Source organism: Neofelis nebulosa, chromosome 10 (assembly GCF_028018385.1).
Source record: "Neofelis nebulosa isolate mNeoNeb1 chromosome 10, mNeoNeb1.pri, whole genome shotgun sequence".
Lineage (NCBI taxonomy): Eukaryota > Metazoa > Chordata > Mammalia > Carnivora > Felidae > Neofelis > Neofelis nebulosa.
The window spans coordinates 2755046-2774315 of record NC_080791.1 but is presented as its reverse complement, the minus strand read 5'-3'; the positions used below and the strand labels follow the sequence as shown (position 1 = coordinate 2774315).

Sequence of the window (19270 nt, the reverse complement as noted above, 5' to 3'; positions counted from 1 at the left end):
TGAATCCTAATTTCAGGGTGTGTCTTTTAGGAACTCACTCTAAGACAAGTGAAATTCAGTAACCTAAACCGGTTCATTTTAGGAAGCAGTTTATAATCCTCTAAGACTGAAACCTGGAGTTAGACTCCTCAATGGTCAGATGTTATTAATGAGCATGGCACTGGTGCTAAGTGAAGTGTATATGCCCTGTGCCATGCTGTAGCACGGATATCACCAAGATTGTCACCCACTGTGAACTGCGATGGGTCTAAGTAGTATATGCAGTATCTCCTATACAGGGGAGAGATGCGGGGGGGGGGGGGGGTGTTGCAATTAAAAGTATTATCAGATCTGGGTGTAAATGACGTATTGAACACGGAAAATGAAAGCCTTTTGTCAGCCAAATATCAAATCAAGACACAACTCCTTGACAGTGTTTAAAGAGAAACTCATTTCCTACAGGTGAAGGGCTAGCCATGCAGAAGACCAGGCTCAAGATATGATTATGAGTCTCCAAGAGTAAAGTCAGGTTCCGATAGGAAAGGACATCTGGATGCGTATCTGGGGGAGGTTGGAAAATGGCCTCTCAAAGATATCCACAGCCTAGAGCTGTGAATGTTACCTTAGTTGGCAAAAACAGTGGATATGTGGAAATGCATTTAACCTAAAGATTTTGAGGTGGGTAACTTATCCTTGAGTATCTGGTTGTGTCTTAAATTCACATTGTACAGCCTTATTTTAATGTATCACTTTTAAGCACCATACAATTTTTAAATCAAATCTGACAAGTTTAGCCTTTTATTTGGAGGGTTTAGTCCATTCATACTTAGTATAATTACTAAATACTGATATAGATATAAATAGATAACATTTGTGATCATATTATTATTATAGATTTTTTTGCATTTGGTCCATCTGTGCTCTGTTCCATTTTATGTCATTGCTGCTTTCTTTTGGGTGAATCAAACAATTTCTGTGATTCATTTCTGTCCTGTAAGTAATTTGTTAGCAAAACATTTTAACTATTCTTTAATTGTTCCACTAGAGATTATAATAAGCATCTTTATCTCATTATAGTTTAATATAATTTTGTAGTTAACCATTTTGTGATATTGCTGCAAAACAAACTTTCATCTGTGTATTTCCCTTTTCTCGGCTTATTGTTTTCCATTTGACCCTACCCTTTTCTAGTTGTGTTTCCATGTTTTAATTTGAGTGATTTTCTTCCTGACTCTGACTGAATACATTGTTCATTCTTTTTTTTTTTTTTTTTTTTTTTTTTTTTAATTCTACTGAGAAATCTGCTAGGGACAATGTTCTTCAGTCTTTGTCTGAAAATTGTTATTTCACATTATTTTTAAGGAATATTTTCATTGTGTCTATTTTTGCTTGGTAGCTGTTATTTTTCCAGCCCTAGAGAGACATTTGCTTTTGCTTTTCAAGCAGTTTTGATCTGAGGTAACTTCGTATACTTTCCTTTGTATGTGTTTTGTTAGAAGTTTACTAACAAACTGCTTCTGGAATCCCTATGTTGATTTTTTTAGTTTAAAAATTGTTAGATTCCATCTCTTCAAATATTTTTGACCCATTATCTCTATTTTCTCCTTATGGGATTCTAACTGTATTAATACCATAAGCATGTTCCACCTGTCCTTTTTACGTTTTTTTAAATTATGGTAAAATACACAATAAAATGCATAAAATGTATCATCTTAACCATTTTTACAGTTAACAGTTAAACCATATCAAGAATATTCACAGTGTTGTGTTACCATCTCCATCATCCATTTCCATAACTCTTTTTATCTTGTAATACTGAGACTCTCTACCCATTACATAATAACTCTTCATTCCCCTCTTCTGCTAACCCCCAGGAGCCTCTATTATATTTTCTGTCTCTATGATTTTGGCTATTCTACGTAAGTGTAATATAACTGGAATTAAACATCCTTTGCCTATTTGTGACTGGCTTATTTTAATTAGCATAATGACTTCAAAGTCCATCCATGTTTTAGCATATATGCCACAATGTCCTTCCTTTTTAAGGCTGAATAATATTGCAGTGTGTGTGTGTGTGTGTGTATCACATTGTGCTTATCCATTCATCTACTGATGGACATTTGGGTTACTTGCACAATTTAACTATTGTGAATAATGCTAGATTCTTCAATTACCCAGAAGTCAAATTGCTGGATCATATGGTAATTCTATTCCCAACTTTTGGAGAAAATATCAACTATTTCCCACCCACAACAGTTGTACCATTTTGCATTCCCAGCAATGTGAAAGTAAGCACATTATTCCACATCTCTGCCAATACTTGTCATTTTATGGTTTTTTGTTAATTTTACAATAGTCATCTTAGTGGGTGTGAGATCATATCTCAAATAGTTTCGATTTGCATTTCCTTAGTGATTACTGACGTTGAACATCTTTTTATGTGCTTGTTGGTCATCAGAATACCATTTTTTGAGAAATGTCTATTGAAATCTTTTGCCCATTTTTGAACTGTTTTGTTATTGCTGTTTTGTGGCGCTAGTGTTGAGTTTAGTAGTTCTCTATATATCCCAGATATAACTCCCACAGCAGAGGTACTGTGTCCAAATATTTTCTCCCATTGTGCACGCTGCCTTTTTACTCAGTTGACAGTGTCTTTTAATTTACAAAATTTTTAATTTCATTAAATCCAATTTATCTGTTTTTTTTGTTGCTGTTGTCTATGCTTTGGGTGTCATATTCAAGAAATCATTTCCAAATCCCACGTTGCGAAGATTTTGCTCTGTTCTGACAGCTGTAGAGTGTTAGGTCTTACATTTAAGTCTTAGATTGATTTCTAGTTTATTTTTGTATGTGGTGTGAAGTGTTTAAATTCATTCTTTGCATGTGGATACCCAGTTTTTCCAGAACCTTTTATTGAAAATACCATCCCTCCCTGTTGAATGGTCTTGGTATCTTTGTCAAAAAGCACTTCAAACTATATTCAAGGATTTATTTCTACTCTCTATTGTATTCCACTGATCACTACGTCTGTCTTTATGCCAGTACTACATTCTTTTGATCACTAGCTTTGTAGTTACATTTTGAAATGAGACAGTATGAGTCTGAAGAGCATGGTTCTTTTTAAAGATCACTTCAGAGGGTCACCTAGATGGTTCAGCTGGTTGAGCATCCAGCTGAACCACCTAGGTTGGTTTCAGCTCAGGTCATGATCCCAGGGTCTTTGGATCGAGTCCCCTGCTGGGCTCTGTGCTGATCATAGAGCCTGTTTAACATTCTTTCCCTCTGCCTCTATCCCTGACTCATGCTCTCTAAATCAATCAATCTTTGGCTCTATGAGGTTCCTTGAAATTGAATTTTAGGACTTTTCTTAATTCTAGAAACAAATTTGTAGGATTTTGATAGGGATTACACTGAATCTGTAGATTGCTTTGGGCAATATTGTCAACAATATTACGTCTTCCAATCCATGAATATGGGATGAGTTTCCATTTATTTATGTCTTCTTTAAATTTTTTTTAGTCAATGTTTTTGCATTGTATAAACGTTTCACTTCATTGGTTAATTGCTAACTATTTTATTTTTTGATGCTATTATAAATGGACTTGTTTTCATAATTTCATTTTTGGATTATTCATTATTGGCATATATAAATGCAACTAATTATTTTCTGATTTTTATTGAGATACAATTGACACAAAACATTTTGAAATGATCAAGGTGTACAATGTGATTTGACAGATGTATACATTGTAAAATGTTTACCATGATAAGGTTAGTTAGCACATTCAATACCTTACAAGTCACCATGTGTGTGTGTATGTGTGTGAGATCTTTAAAGATCTACTCACTTAGCAACTTTCAATTATGCAATACAGTATCGATAAGTATACTGACCACCTTGTACATGAGTTCTCCAAAACTTATTAATTTTAGAACTGTAAGTTTATATCTTTTGACCACCTTCACCCATTTACCCCATGCCCTGCTCCGGGTCATCACTAATTTACTCTGTTTTTATGAGTAGCTTTTTAGATGCCAAATATAAGTGAAATCATACAGAGTTTGACATTCTCTGATTTCTTTCATTTTGTGATATATATATCATATATATATACATATATACATATATATATATCATATGATATATATGATATATATATATCACATCACATATTCTTTATTGATTTATGTATCAATAAATACTTAGATTGTTTCCAGATCTTAGCTATTATAAATAATGCTGTAAGGAACATAGTAATGCCAATATTACTTCTAAATAGTGATTACATTTCCTTCAATTTATACCCAGAAGTGAGACTGATGAATCACATGGTAATTATATTTTAAGTTTTTTGAGGAACCTCCATACGGTTTTCCATAATGTCTGTACCAACGTACATTCCTACCAACAGCACACAAGCATTCCCTTTTCTTTTTACATCCTCACCAGCACTTAAAATCTCCAGTCTCTGGGATAATAGCCAATTTAACAGATTGAGGTGATATCTCATTGTAGTTTTAATTTGCCTTTTCCTGATCATCAGTGATGTTGAGCGCCATTCCTGTCCCTGTTGGCCATTTGTATATTTTCTTATATTTTCTTGTATATTTTCTCTATGCAGGTCCCTTGCCCATTTATAACTGGATTACTTGTTTTTGTTGTTGTTGTTGTTGAGTTACAGGAGTTCTTTATATAGTTTGGATATTAACCCCTTATCAGATATATATGGTTTCCAAATATTTTCTCTCATTCTATAGGTTACCTTTGTGTTTGCTGATCATTTCTTTTGCAGTGCAGAAGCTTTTAGTGTAGTGTAGTCCCAATGAATGAGTTTTTTCTTTTGTTGCTTGTGATTTTGGTATAATTTCAAAAAAAAAATCATTTCCCAGTTAAATATCAAAAAGCTTGTCCCGGTTTTCTTCTAGTTCTATAGCTTCAGATATTAATTATTACTAGATCCATTTTAAGTTAATTTTTCTTAGTGGTGTTAAGTTTGGAGCCTCTTTTCAATGTTTTGCATTTGGTTATCAAAGTTTTCCAGCACCATTTACTGAAGAGACCATCTTCTCCCCATTGAGTATTATTGGCTCCCTGTCCTAAATCAGCTGACCATACATGCATGGGTTCACTTGTGGGTTCTTGATTCTTTACCATTGGTCTATGTGTTTTTATGCCAGTACCACACTGTTTTGATTACTAGAGTTTCGTAGTATCGTTAGAAGTCAAGAAGTGTAATTCCTCTGGTTTTGTTCTACTTTCTCAGAATCGTTTTGGCTATTCAAGGTCTTTGGTGGCCTCACATGAATTTTAGGACTGTTATTTCTACTTCTATAAAAAATGCCATTGTAATTTTGGTAGGGATTACACTGAACTTACATATGTCTGTGGTTAGTACAAACACTTAAAAAATGTCAATTCTTTTATTTCATGAATATGGGATATATTTCCATTTATTTGTGTCTTCTTCAATTTCTTTAATCAATGTTTTATGGTTTTCAGTGTATGGATCTTTCACCTCCTTGGTTAAGTTTATTCCTACATTTTTTGTTGGTTTGTTTTCTCCTTTCTTTTGTCTTCTTTTCTTTTCTTCCTTCCTTCCCTTCTTTCTTTCTTTCTCTTTCTTTCTCTCTCTTTTTTTTTTGTAACCACTGTGAGTGTAACTGTTTTCTTTTTTTTTTTTTTTTTAATTTTTTTTTTCAACGTTTTTTATTTATTTTTGGGACAGAGAGAGACAGAGCATGAACGGGGGAGGGGCAGAGAGAGAGGGAGACACAGAATCGGAAACAGGCTCCAGGCTCCGAGCCATCAGCCCAGAGCCTGACGCGGGGCTCGAACTCACGGACCGCGAGATCGTGACCTGGCTGAAGTCGGACGCTTAACCGACTGCGCCACCCAGGCGCCCCGTAACTGTTTTCTTTATTCCTTTTTCAGACAGTTTGTTGTTAGTGTACAGAAACATCACTAATTTTTGCATGTTAACTTTCTCTCCTCAAATTTTCTGAATTCATTAGTCTGTAACAGATTTTACAAGTGTTGGCAGAGAAGCACCTTCATCAGTCAGCTCAGCTTGGGATACTGGACTGCAGAACTTATAGAATATGCCAATGAATCACTCTGTGAGGTTCCCCCAGTAAGCCCTGTGAAGTGAGACCCAAGTGAACCTCCCAGGAATTATCATGAAATGCTGGGAAAGCTGGGTGTCCACCTTGGGTTCTGTTTTTCCTACTGGATTAACTTTATAGGCCTAACAGGGTGCTCGTGGTTTGGTGGTGTGCCAGCCTGAAGAATGGGTGGTGCTGTTTAAATGAAACTGCTCTTACACTTCTAATGTGATCCTTCTTAGTCTGTTGTCTGGGGGATGCTTCAACCTCACCACTGGGCTCTGGAATAATTACAGTGGTGTCTTGACTATGGGGAGTTGCTGGTTTGTCTTCCTGTAAGGGAGGCTGAAGTCAGGAAAGAACTGTGTTGCCATCTGATGTCACTCTCCAAAATGCAACTAATTTCCATGTGTTGACTTTTTATCGTTAAATTGCCAAATTTATTTATTACTTCTAATAACTTTTTGCGGAATTTTTATGCCTTTCTACATATATCACCAGCAGACATTATTTCATTTCTTCCTTTCTTATGTGGATGCCATCTTTTTTTTCTCCTGCCTAAGTGCTCTGGAAAGAACTTCTAGTACTATATTAACTAGAAGTAGTGAAAGCAGTCACTCTTGCCTTGTGCCTGATCTTAGAAAACAAGCTTTCAGTATTCCATCATTGAGTATGACGTTCACTGTCAGTTTTCCAAAAACTGATTTCACTAGGTGGAGATATATTTTCCTTTTATTCCTAGTTTGTTGATTTTTTTAAAGGGTGTTGGGTTTTGTCAAATGCTTTTTATGCATCAAGATGGCATGTGTTTTTTGCCCCTTCGTTTTGTATTATGTGGCATATTACATTTGATGGATTCTCATATGGTGAGCCATCCATGAATTCCAGAAATAAATCCCACTTGCTCAAGATATGTAATCCTTTTAATATGCTGAATTAAGTTTGGTAGAATTTTGTTGAGGATTTTACATCAATCTTCAATGGTTTGTAGTATTCTTTCCTTCTGGTGTCTGTGTCTATCTTTGGTATCAGGAAAATGTCCTCAAAAAATGAATAAGTATTGAAGAGTTCTTTTCTCTCCAATTTTGTTTTTGAAAAGTTTAAGAAGGCTGGTGTTATTCTTCAAATGTTAGAACTCGTCACTGAATCCATTTTGATTTTATTTGTAATATTATTTACTGTTTTGATCTCCTTTTCTACTTATAGGTCTATTCAGATTTTCTATTCCTTATTGATTTAATTTTAGAATTTTTTTTGTTATTAGATATCTGGTTATTTCATCTTTATTACCCAATTTGTTGGTGTGCAGTTCATCTTAGTACTTTCTTATAATCCTTTTTATTTCTGTAGAATCAGTAGTAATGCCCCCAATTTCATTTCTAACTTTAGTAATTTGAGTCCTCTGTTTCCTTAGTCTACCTAGTTAAAGGTTTGACAAGTATTTTGATTTTTTTCAAAGAAGCAACTTTTGGTTTCATTAATTTTCTCTATTTAAATTTTTCTATTTCATTTACCTCTGCTTTAATCTGTATTTTTTTTTTCTACCGCATGCTTCCAGTTTAGATTGTTCTTTTTCGTTACTTATATTTTAAAGCTAGGCTGCTGATTTGAGATGTTTCTCATTTTTTAATGTAAGCATTTACAGCTATGAAATTTCCCATTAGTGCTGCTTTTGCTGCATCCCATAGATCTTGGTATGCTATGTTTTTATTTTCATTCAGCCCTAAATATTTTATAATCCCCCTTGTTATTTTCTTCTTTGATCCACTAATTGTTTAAGAATATATATTTTTTTTCTATTTCTACATACTTATAATTTTTGTTCGTGTTCTGTTATTGATGTCTAACTTTATCACATAATGATCAGAGAAGATCCTTTATATGATAGCATCCTTTACATTTTATGGAGAATTATTTTGTGGACCTAACATGAGCTCTAACCTGGGAAAGGTATCAATACATACTTCAGAAGACTTGTTGTTGGGTAAAGTGTTCTCTCTATGTCTGATGGATCGAATTGGTTTGTTGTGTTGTCCAAGTCCTCTATTTGTTTCCTTATCTTCTGATTAACTGTTCTATCCATATTGAGAGTGGGATATTGAAGTCTCCAACTAATTCTGTAGAACTATTTCTGTCTTCAATTTTGTAGATTTTTGCTTCATACATTTTGGTGCCCTGTTATTAGGTGTGTAAATACTTTAATTGTTATAGCTTCTTCCTATATTGAAATTTTTACTAATTGATGATGGCCTTCTTTGTCTTTTGTAAAGTTTTTTTTTCAATTTATAGACTCTTTGCCTGATAAAAATGTACCCCCTTTGCTCTCTTCTGGTTATTATATTCATGGAAAATCTTTTTCTAGCCTTTCACTTTCAACCTATTTGCGTTTTTGGATCTAAAGTGAGTCTCTTGTAGATCACATATGGTTAGAAATTTTTTTTTATATTCTATATATAAGTGATATCATACGGTATTTGTTTTTCTCTGTCTGGCTTATTTCATTTAGCATAATACTTTTAAAGTCCATCCATGTTGTTCCAAATGGCAGGATTTCCTTGTCCCTCCCCCACAATGACTGTTATATTGCATAACACACACACACACACACACACACACACACACACACACACACAAACTTCCTTATCCATTCGTCCACTGATGGACACTTAGATTGTTTTCACATTTTACTTTTTTTTTTTTTTTTAATTTTTTTTTTTCAACTTTTTTTAATTTATTTATTTTTGGGACAGAGAGACAGAGCATGAACGGGGGAGGGGCAGAGAGAGAGAGAGACACAGAATCGGAAACAGGCTCCAGGCTCCGAGCCATCAGCCCAGAGCCTGACGCGGGGCTCGAACTCACGGACCGCGAGATCGTGACCTGGCTGAAGTCGGACGCTTAACCGACTGCGCCACCCAGGCGCCCCACACATTTTACTTTTTATACATAATGCTACTATGGACATGGGGGTTCAGATACCTTTTCATGTTAGTGTTTTGTTTCCTTTGGATACATTCCCAGAAGTGGGATTGCTGGCGCATAGGGTTAATTCTATTTTTAATTTTTTGAGGATCCTCCAGGTTTTCCAAAGCACCTACACCAGTCTGCACTCCCAGCAACGATGCACATGAGTTCCTTTTTCTCCATATCCTTGCCAGCTTTCGTTATCTCTTGTCTTTTAGAAGACGGCCATACTAGGGCACCTGGGTGACTCAGTCAGTTAAGCATCTGACTTCAGTTCAGGTCATGATCTCGTTGTTTGTGGGTTCGAGCCCCATGTTGGGCTCTGTGCTGACAGCTCAGAACCTGGAGCCTGCTTCAGATCGTATGTCTCCCTCTGTCTCTGCCCCTACCCTGATTGTACTCTGTCTTTCTCTGTTTCTCTCTCTCTCTATCAAAAATAGAAGATGGCCATGCTAACAGGTGTGAGGTGATATCTTACTACAGTTTTAATTTTCATTTCAAAGGTGCCATACAAAGAGAAGGAAATTTAGATGGGGAAACATTATTGTTTAGGTCTAATTGACTCAGGATGTGTTCTCTGGATTTGTAGGAGAAACAACCTATATCACCCATCTGTTCCCCCCTGCTTTAATCATAATCCAGCAACAAGTCACAAGCCAATCAGATGGATAACATAAGCTGGCAGGACGGTGGCAAGCCACACTTCTTCTTCGTATTAATTTAGCAGAAGGCAGCTTTAAGGATTTGCTCAAGTATTAGGCTGCATGAGAAGTCTATTAATCTGTCATCTCTTTACATCTCTTTACATCTCTGAGAATCTCAAGGCTTTTTAAAATTAAAATCATATGACTTTGTAAACAGTACAGGTTCCTTCAGTTGTGTGAACGGCTGAGAATCACTGACGAATGAGCAAATCACTCCTTGCAAAATTTGCAAGCTGCTTTTGACCAGCTCCAACCTAACCCCACGGTTTCATGGTTTCATGCTTACACTTACGCACAGGACATGGCACAACCCACCCCCCCGCCCAGGTGTACCCCATATTCAGGTGTGTTTTTTTTTCCTCCTAGAAATAATTCTTTCCACCTCGCTCACTGTAAAAATTGATATGCACATGGTTTTTGGTTTAAGCAGTCTTTTAATCTCCACTAAGCATTTTTTGTTAGTTTTGTTTTTCTCTGTCTCCCCATGTAAGCAAAGCAATTTTATTGCTTGTGAGAAAGCAATGATTATTTTATCTAAGACTTAAATAAATCACTCAGCAGTAGGCCGACTGCTTCTGCAGAGTGAAAGTGGAATCTGCAATAGTTTTACTAAAACACATTTATCCAAGATCCAGCTTCGTCTAAGACAAACAGACACAACTAAGTATGTGAATGTAATACAAAGGAGCGAGCAGAGAAGTTTTTTGTTATAAATGCCACAACAATGATGTCCAAGTATAGAGTGATTAATTGTTATACAGTATTGTAACATTTATGTCACTAGTCACATTGTTACCTAGGATCCTTTCCCTTAAGGTCACAGTTTCTATTATATGAAGAAATGAGAATGATGATGTTTGGCGTTCAGTCATCTGTATTCAAGTGGCTCATTCAAATTCTGCGCCTTCCTGTCCTTACTGGTCTCCTAGGCAGGGATGGCATGGTGGGGGGATGGGAGAAACACAGATTTGTAACCTGCTGGCTCAAGACACTGTTATGGGGGAGGGAGGGATGTAACCACTAACGCTGAGCAACTCTCCTTCTGGAAGTACTTCCAAAGACATCATCACCAAAACCCTTTCCTCTCCTCCCTTCTGTTTATTTTGAGGTCAAGCATCCGTATACATGTAGCACATATCAGCCAGAAATTCTTTGGGTAATAAATGTCATGCTGAGTCCTTATGTAAACTCCACACACCAACTACTAAACTACACAAGGAAATCATCTGTGCTGCCCAGAGCTTGCAGGTGGGTTTGCTTTTCGTTTCCTGGTGTAGGATGATGACCCAGGGACCCCAGGCTGGGCTTCTCCAGGTGCTCCCCTCCCCCCTTTATGTGCCCTTGCGCTCACAGCACAGCCACGCGCCTTGGGAATCGAGGGCACCTCTGTTATCTCCTTGTGACAAAACTTCAGTTCCTACAACTGAAGGCTCTCCCCCCTTAATCATTTCCAACTTCGCCACTTAGTTGCAGACACAACAGAGTCTCCCGTACCCCTGATTCTCCTTCTCCATGGCTCCTTGGCAGTCAAATGGCTCCTTCCCTAGACCTCTCCTGTAATCTCCACACCAGGACTAGGCCTCATACTTTCTTCTCAGCTAAGATGGTCCACAAGAGGACCCAGCTTGCAGGCTTTGTAACAGAGCCTGGCTGCCACTTGTCCCTGGTTGCACGCTAGGGAATTTCTTCTTACTGGTGTTCATACCTACTAAGTGCAACAGTGTGGGGAAGCTTTTCTGGAGGGCTCGAAGGCATTTACAATTTGAAGATCCCCTGGAAAGTGTGGGGCAGGCTGGGTTGGTTCTTATGTTTGTTGTATTTACATATAGTCTACTCACATGGTCTTATGAAGTTATAAATGAAAGTGTCTGGAGGAGCATTGACAATTCTTCTTTATTAAAGTAGATAAAAACCTCTGATTCTTGGACTAAGGCAGGGAAAACCCCAGGTTTATTTACTTGAAGCCTTTCATTTTCCTCTGAATATTCTGATTACAAATACTTGTCAGAGGTAGATGGAGTTAAGGTGGCCTCAGTGGAGAATGTGGGAGGATGAATTCATGGCCAGGCACTCGGTGAAGGCAGCATGGGGATACGGCCACCAGGAGAGTCCCCAGAGCAGTGACAATTGAAGGCTTCCCGAGGAATCATGAGAGGGAATCAGACACAATGTGTGGGCTCACATGAGGATCCCAGAAAGAACTGTTAGTGATATCGTAAGAGAGTATAATTTAATAGAGAATTAAATAAAAAATATAAACAGTAATGAAAATCAACAGTGACCAACTTAGATGTGTATGTATGTGTGTGAGTTTGAGGAAACCATAAATGTATAAGTAAAAAGCATACTTAAAACAACAAAATAAATTATACCTGATTACATCCAATGCTTTCTGAAGCCCGAGACTATCTAACGTTTAAGTACAAAAGACAGGCTCTGATCAATCCATATAATTTCAGACTTTAGATGTTTTTCAGCTTCTTTTCTTTTTTCTTTTTTCATTATTTATTTTATGGATAAACTGAAGTGTAGTTGATTTGCGGTAGTAAAATATAGAGTTGGGGTACGTTCTAGAGTAGAGCAAGGTTGTATAGAACAATAGAAATGCAGTATTAATCATCACATGTATCAAGAACCAAAACGGGACCTCCTATTTTGATCCAGAAACAAGTTCAGATGATTTTGCAAATTAAAGATTTCTAAGGGCAGAGAAGACGTTCTGTCTGCACATATGTACTCATAGGTCCATAGTCTGTCCGGTATTCAGTAAAGACCATTAAATGAGTTGAGTCAGTAAATGAGGAAAGGAGACACTCATGCTGTGGGTCAGGGAGGTTTTCCCTCTTCTTATCATTCTCCTTGTCACCTGTCCCTGTTCCTTCTCAGCCCCCAGCGACAAACCTCTCCTCCTGCAACCGCCTCATCCCGCATCCCCCCACAGACCCATCTCTGCCTTGCCAGGGAGTCGGAACCTACGAGCGCACTCGCAGCAAGGGCAGCATAGCCTCAAGAGCCTTGGAAACGAGAGGTTGGAAGGCCCAGACACATGGCCATGGATCTTGACCTGAAGGCAGGGGTGCACATTCAGAAGGCCAGTCAGGAAGGGGACAGATGCAACATCACCGGGAGGAGAATTTGCTGCCTGTGAGCAGGACAACAGATAGCGCTGGGCTGGGTGAGCCCACGACCCCACGTAAGCGGAGGGATGGCTCGTGGGAAGGCCACAACCATGATCTATGGTAGTTTGCAGAGAAGGAATTCCTTTCACAGGGGACTGCCTTGGGAGGAGAGGGATGTATTTCTTCCTGTGCAGATAAAATGTATGCGCAGAGGGTAGAAACCAACAGGAAATCTTTCCCTGTGGATGCCTGTCTCCATACAGCTGAAGAGGGACCTTGCTCTAGGTACCAGTGGCGCCTTCTTTCCAATTCTTCCACCCAAGTTCAGCTTCTTCATCAATTTTCCTGTCACTCCTGCACCTGTAGTGTTTGTTTTAGGGCAGGAGAGGGTCATTGCAGACTGGAAAACCCAGAACTGGTCAACTAAGTGCCTACTGTCAGTACAGAGAGCTGTTGGTAGAAATTTTAACTACAAGCCACATCTTCCGAATCTCATTCCAGTTCTCCTTCCAGGAGATCAGTCACCTGGTTTCTTCCCCCTTCTTTTGAAGATACAGTGTGTGGGGCGGGGAAATGTGTATGTATGTTAATAAGGATCAGTTACCAGAAGGAGAGAATTACAAGGCAAAGTACAGAACAGTTTCTCAGACGTGTCCCAAAGGTTAATAAAACTGCCACGTTTGTTCAAAGGAATGTGAATTCACTCTTTTTAAATTTTTTTTAACATTTATTCGTTTTTGAGAGACAGCAACAGACAGAGCATGAGTAGGAGAAGGACAGAGAGAGAAGGTGACAGAATGTGAAGCAGGCTCCAGGCTGTGAGCTGTCAGCACAGAGCCCAACATGGGGCTCGAACCCACAAACACCAAAATCAAGACCTGAGCCGAAGTTGGACGCTTAACCAACTGGGCCATGCAGGTGCCCCATGAATTCACTCTTAACAATGTATTTGCATCTATCAGTCTCCTTGGAGCAGTGCTGCCCAGCAGAATTGCAATGAAAGCCACAATTATAAGCCACACATGGAATTTTAAATATTCTACTACTGACATTTAAAAGGCAGTAATAAGTGAAATAAACTTACACGTATTTTATGTAACTCAATATACCCAAAATACTATTTCCTCCTATATTCTAACAAAAATTATGTTGACATTTTTTCACAGAAAGTCTTTGTTTTATAAATTTATTTATTTATTTTGAGAGCAAGGAAGCAGCGGGGAGGCAGAGAGAGAGGGAGAGAGACAATCTCAAGCAGGCTTCACGTTGTCAATGCAGAGTCCGATGCAAGGCTCGAACTCATAAACCGTAAGATCATGACCTGAGCCGAAACCAAAAGTCAGGCACACTTCACCAACTGAGCCACCCAGGTGCCCCTCACAGAAAATCCTTAAAGCCAGTGTTTATTCTATATTTCCAACTTGTCTGCATTCAGGCCATTCACATTTCAAATGCCCAATAGCCACACACGCTTAGCAAATACCAAGCATTGGGCAGCACAGCCTTCCAGAATATAATTGCTTAGTATAACTGGTATTCAGTCACAGAAATCACAGCCATTGTCCATTTATTGGCTGTTACTTTGGTATGAGATTTCAACTGTGTCCCAGCAGAGACTGTCAACAATTAAAACTGTCAACTTCTGGGGCGCCTGGGTGGCTCAGCCAACTGAGCATCCGACTTCGGCCCAGGTCGTGATCTCAGGGTTCATGAGTTCGAGCCCTGTGTCGGGCTCTGGGCTGACAGCTCGGAGCCTGGAGCCTGCTTCCGATCCAGTGTCTCCCTCTCTGTCTGTCCCTCCCCAGCTCACACTTGTTCTCTTTGTCAAATATAAATAAAAACTTAAAAAAATAAAAATAAATAAAACTGTCAGCTTCGGGATTAACACCTCTGCAAGTCTTCAAAAATAGTTTTCCTTTTGTAACGTCAACTCACAGACCCATTTGTCATATGGTTTCATCAGATGCGAGAGGTTTTAGTCAAAACATTACTTAAAATATTCTTTAAAATTAACTTCTATTAAAGTAGGGCCGAAAACAGGCAGGTTATCCTTAAAAGAGTCACACAGCAACCTACATTTTTCTGTAAGTTAACTTGCATGCAGAATGTATTCCCATTTCTGAGGCCGTTAAAATAACTGGATGGTTTTCTGTCTGAAATGCTGAGCGATTTAAAGTGACAATCGGTTGTTCCCAACCAGGCCCGACATCTACAGTGCTTCCAGAAATTCAAATCTTTCCAACTGATTACAGATTCTTTCCCGTACTTCAGTGTCATTGACTTCTGTGTAAGTGTTCCATTTTACAGGTTGATTAACCAAAAGAAGAATGAATAAAAAGCCAGGCCGTGGTACTACCGGCCTGGGATGACTGACAGAGGATAGGAAAACTCACAACAGTAGCTGAGGTTGTACTTCCCACATGGTGCCCTGGCCTCAGTGCTGCTGCGTACCTGCTCGTATTTGGCTGGCCAAGTGAAAACATTGGATGGTAAGTCTTAATGGCCAAAGTTAAGAAAAGAATCACTTAGTGAAGAAATAGGGGGGTTCTATCTTCAGAGAATAAAGTCCTAGTGATGAGACATGACCATGAAATCAATCAGAAAACCATTTTTTTTTGTTTTGAATATCACAGAAAATGGAATAATCTCCAGGTCTCCCTGGCTGAAGGAAAAGGAGAAAGGGAGGCGGTGCCTGACTGTAGAAATAGCCACAGAGACTCCCCGTGTCACTACATGATCCAGGTGGCTCCGATGCTGGTGATGTGCCCTGGAAAGTCTGGATGCAAGCCTCCCCCCCGCCACAGGGGACCTCAAACAGCCCTGCCTGCATCTGCTCTCTTTCCGTGGCCCATCTCCATGCTCTGCCTTTTAAAATTATTACATTGCTCCTGTATGAATCTAGGAGTATTCGATTTGCCTGTATTAAACCCAAGTTGTTTTAGGGGATCTGCCAAGGGCTGCCATTCGTTCTTCGCTTAGGATTTCTACGTGGAAACCGTAAAGCCTGCACAGCAGAGTAGGCAAATATTTCATACCTTGAGGAAGGTTCCCAGTTGGTTTAGCCCAAGGAGACAGACCCGAGTAGGCAAATGGGTGAAGGTGGTCAAAAAGAAAAACAAAACAAAGAATTGGGTTTAAAATGATCTTCAATAAAGTAAAAGAGTCCCTATTTTTTCTTTAAAGAGAAAAAGCCTTTGAGGAGAGGAGTCAGAATCTCCTACCAGATATTCTGATTCATTTTATCTGATTAGCACTTATATTTATGCCAGGAATTTCTGATACAGATTGAATGCTGGAGGAGAGAAAAAGGAAGGAATCAGGGAGATTTGTAGGAGACCGTTGGTATGGAAAAGCTAACCACGACCTGGAGTTATGGCCGGAGAGCCTGTGGGCTGGCCTCTGTCCTCCCCCTCCTCTTCCCCCATCATGAGCTTACTGTGATACGTAAGCATCTGTTATACAGGGAAACATTTTGAAAGTATATCAAGACCGTGTTTCAGCTTCATGACACAAGGAGCTTAAGTCTATTTTGATATTTTCTGAAAATACTCCTTTTGAAGGAGCCATTTTAAAATACCATCACATTTGCAAAAAGCCACACTCCAATTTCACTGCAAAAGAACACCTTTTCTTTACTGAGCCAACTGCCAAAACATTTGAAAATGTTCTCAATTTAAAAGGCAAGCCTATTTCTCCCCACAGAAGAATCTGGAGCACAGACAAGAAGTTTCCAATAATATTCTTCCAAATGGTGTGGAAGCGCCTTGCTAATGCCAGTGACAGGGCAGGGGTCTGAGTCCCAAGTCCCGACGCGGGGACACTGGGAATCAGCACTTGAAGAAGGGGCTGTTGAGTCACAGACCCGGGTGTAAATTCCATTTTGTCAGGATGGAACTGGTTGGCCTTCCACGGGTTAATTTTTCTAAGTCTCTAGTTTCCATAACCGCAACCTGGGGACCACGATCACCACTGCGGAAGGCTGCTGGGAGGACTACAGAAGAAAGCACAGGTTCCTGGTGATCACCACCTTGCCTGGCACAGAGGACATGGTCCATAAAACAAGTGGATTTAAAACATGTCTGTTCTCCACATGGACAAAGTATATCATCATAGCACATCATTCCCCAGCTTAAAATCCTAAAGTCAGCTCCTTGAAATCTAAACAAGTATCAACATCCTTACCACGAGTGAGGCTCCTTCTCACAGATCTGCCTTCTTAACCTTTTCTGCTTCATTCATCCACGTGGACCTTCTCTCGGGCACATGGTGTGGACCCAACCTGCTCCTGGGAAGAAACAGACAGTCAGCACAGGAATAAATGAATCCCTCAGGTTCTTCAAATCAAGTATGTAATGAGTGAGGACACTAAGGTCCAGTAAGTAGTCCTCACCGGCCCAACTGAAGTAACAGACTGAGGCTGTGAACCTCTCTCCAAGGGCCCAGCAGTCGTTGTACACAGAGGTGGGTCTACCACGAGGCCAGTGAGCCTGTGGGCATCAGGAAGGACCACAGCAACAGAATCATAGACCCTAATGGCTTTTCACAAATCAGATAATTTAACTGAAGTTGGTCAAGACCGCTGTCTCTTTCAACTCTGATTTCCCTTCATTACACTTTCAGCTACAGCCTCACAATTCATTAATAATAATACCATGTAAGGGGCACCTGGGCGGCTCAGGTGGTTGAGCGTGGGACTCTTTCTTGGTCTAACCTCGGGTCATCATCTCACGGTTCCTGGGATCGAGCCGAGCACTGCTCTCTGTGCTGACACTGCAGAGCCTGCTTGGGATTCTCTCTCCTCTCCCCTGCTCACACTCCCTCTCCCTCTCAAAATAAATAAACTTTAAAATAATAATAATAATAATAATAATAATAATACCATAAAAATTTTAGAATGACTGTCAAATTTAGGGAAACTGCCACATAGTTTCTTCCTATATCAGCTGTATGCCATGGGGGCACTGGGTTGTTTCTGTGCAGTAACTCGTCTCACACACATTCGGAGGTGTGATTGCTGGAAGCCGTTCCCACGCCGTGATGAAGTAATCCAAGTAAAAGCAGAAGCGACTGCACACCACACAATGCATCCTAACCCCAAACTAAACACACCCTCCGATTTCCCTCATCTAGATTCTAAAGCCCCCAACAGCCATAAGAATACCACCTGACATGGGGTCAAATGAGACAGGAGAAGATGGAGTAGAGACAGTGGTCTGAATGGATTACGGTTAAAATATCGTAATTGTGCAGAATTAAAAAAGAAAACATGTTAACATATTTCTAGGACCCCGTCCAAGTTTCTACAAGGGCTTCTGCCCCTCTTCTCTCTATAATTAGTAATGAAAGCAAATTTCAATCAACCATGCTAAAACTGAAGAGGAATTCACTTTCCATTTTCTCTAGAGAAAGTGGTATCACAAAACTGTTACACTGGGAAAAAGTCATCGAAGCGTATGCAGCCAAAAGTGTAGGATTAAAAGTATTGTAAAGGTGTCCTAGGCAGTTAAATAAGAAAAATATTATTACTATTTCCTGGATTTGTTTACATTTAGAAGCTTATTACGATTTTAAAAATTTATAACTTGTAATTTATTTTTGTTCCTAGTAAATATTCACTCTCATCCCTAATTCTGTGTGTGTAATGTTGAGCTCTATGAATTTCAGGTCCCACTCTACCTGGATTCATCCTGCTGGCCCAGTATACCACCGTTATTACTCACCTGCAGTTCAAGGTCACTCGATACCCATAGCTGCAGTGTCTGCAGATTGTCCTTACCTTCCCCCCCCCCCCACACACACACGTTTTGGCTTATGCTAGAGCAAAAGTATTCCTAGAGGGAGGGTATGTCTATGTGTGCCCCTAAGCTTCTTGTGAACGGGTGAAAATGGAAGGATCGCCTGTTGGCCATCAATCGGAGGTGGGTACCAAAAATACATCCTGCTTCTACATATTGCATCATTCTGAAACTTTGTATTGTCCGCTTCAGAAATTTAGTTCTGTGTATACATTTCTGGGTAACTGGTTTGGCTTCCTCAGAGCCAAGTAGGTAAGCATGAAGGGAAACTTGAATTAAACATGATAACTCTTCTCAAGTTCCCCAGAGTGAGATGGAACATTCTCCTTCCTGCCTTGAGGAAGCTATATATATAGCTTCATATATATATAACCTGTTACACCCCTGCTGCAGGATTTCTGGACTAGTGTTCAGAATTCTTCCTGAAGATGGTTTAAGTCACTAGGAGTTACGGTGGTTAATATTCTGTACATGATGATTTCTTTAAAATCACACTCTATATATAAATGTTTAAGTCACTAGGAGTTATGGTGGTTAATACTCTGCACATGATGATCTCTTTAAAATCATATGCTATATATAAATGTTTAATATTCCAAACAAAATA

General features: G+C 39.2%; 1 long non-coding RNA gene across 2 annotated transcripts in view; it reads right to left on the bottom strand.

The window, feature by feature from the left end:
• Positions 1-19270, bottom strand: part of LOC131486728 (uncharacterized) — a 502029-nt gene that overhangs the window by 310973 nt on the left and 171786 nt on the right. For both annotated transcript variants that reach the window (XR_009249403.1, XR_009249405.1), the window contains exon 3: positions 17051-17153. This is a non-coding gene — a long non-coding RNA (uncharacterized LOC131486728). The remainder of the gene's footprint in view (positions 1-17050; positions 17154-19270) is intronic.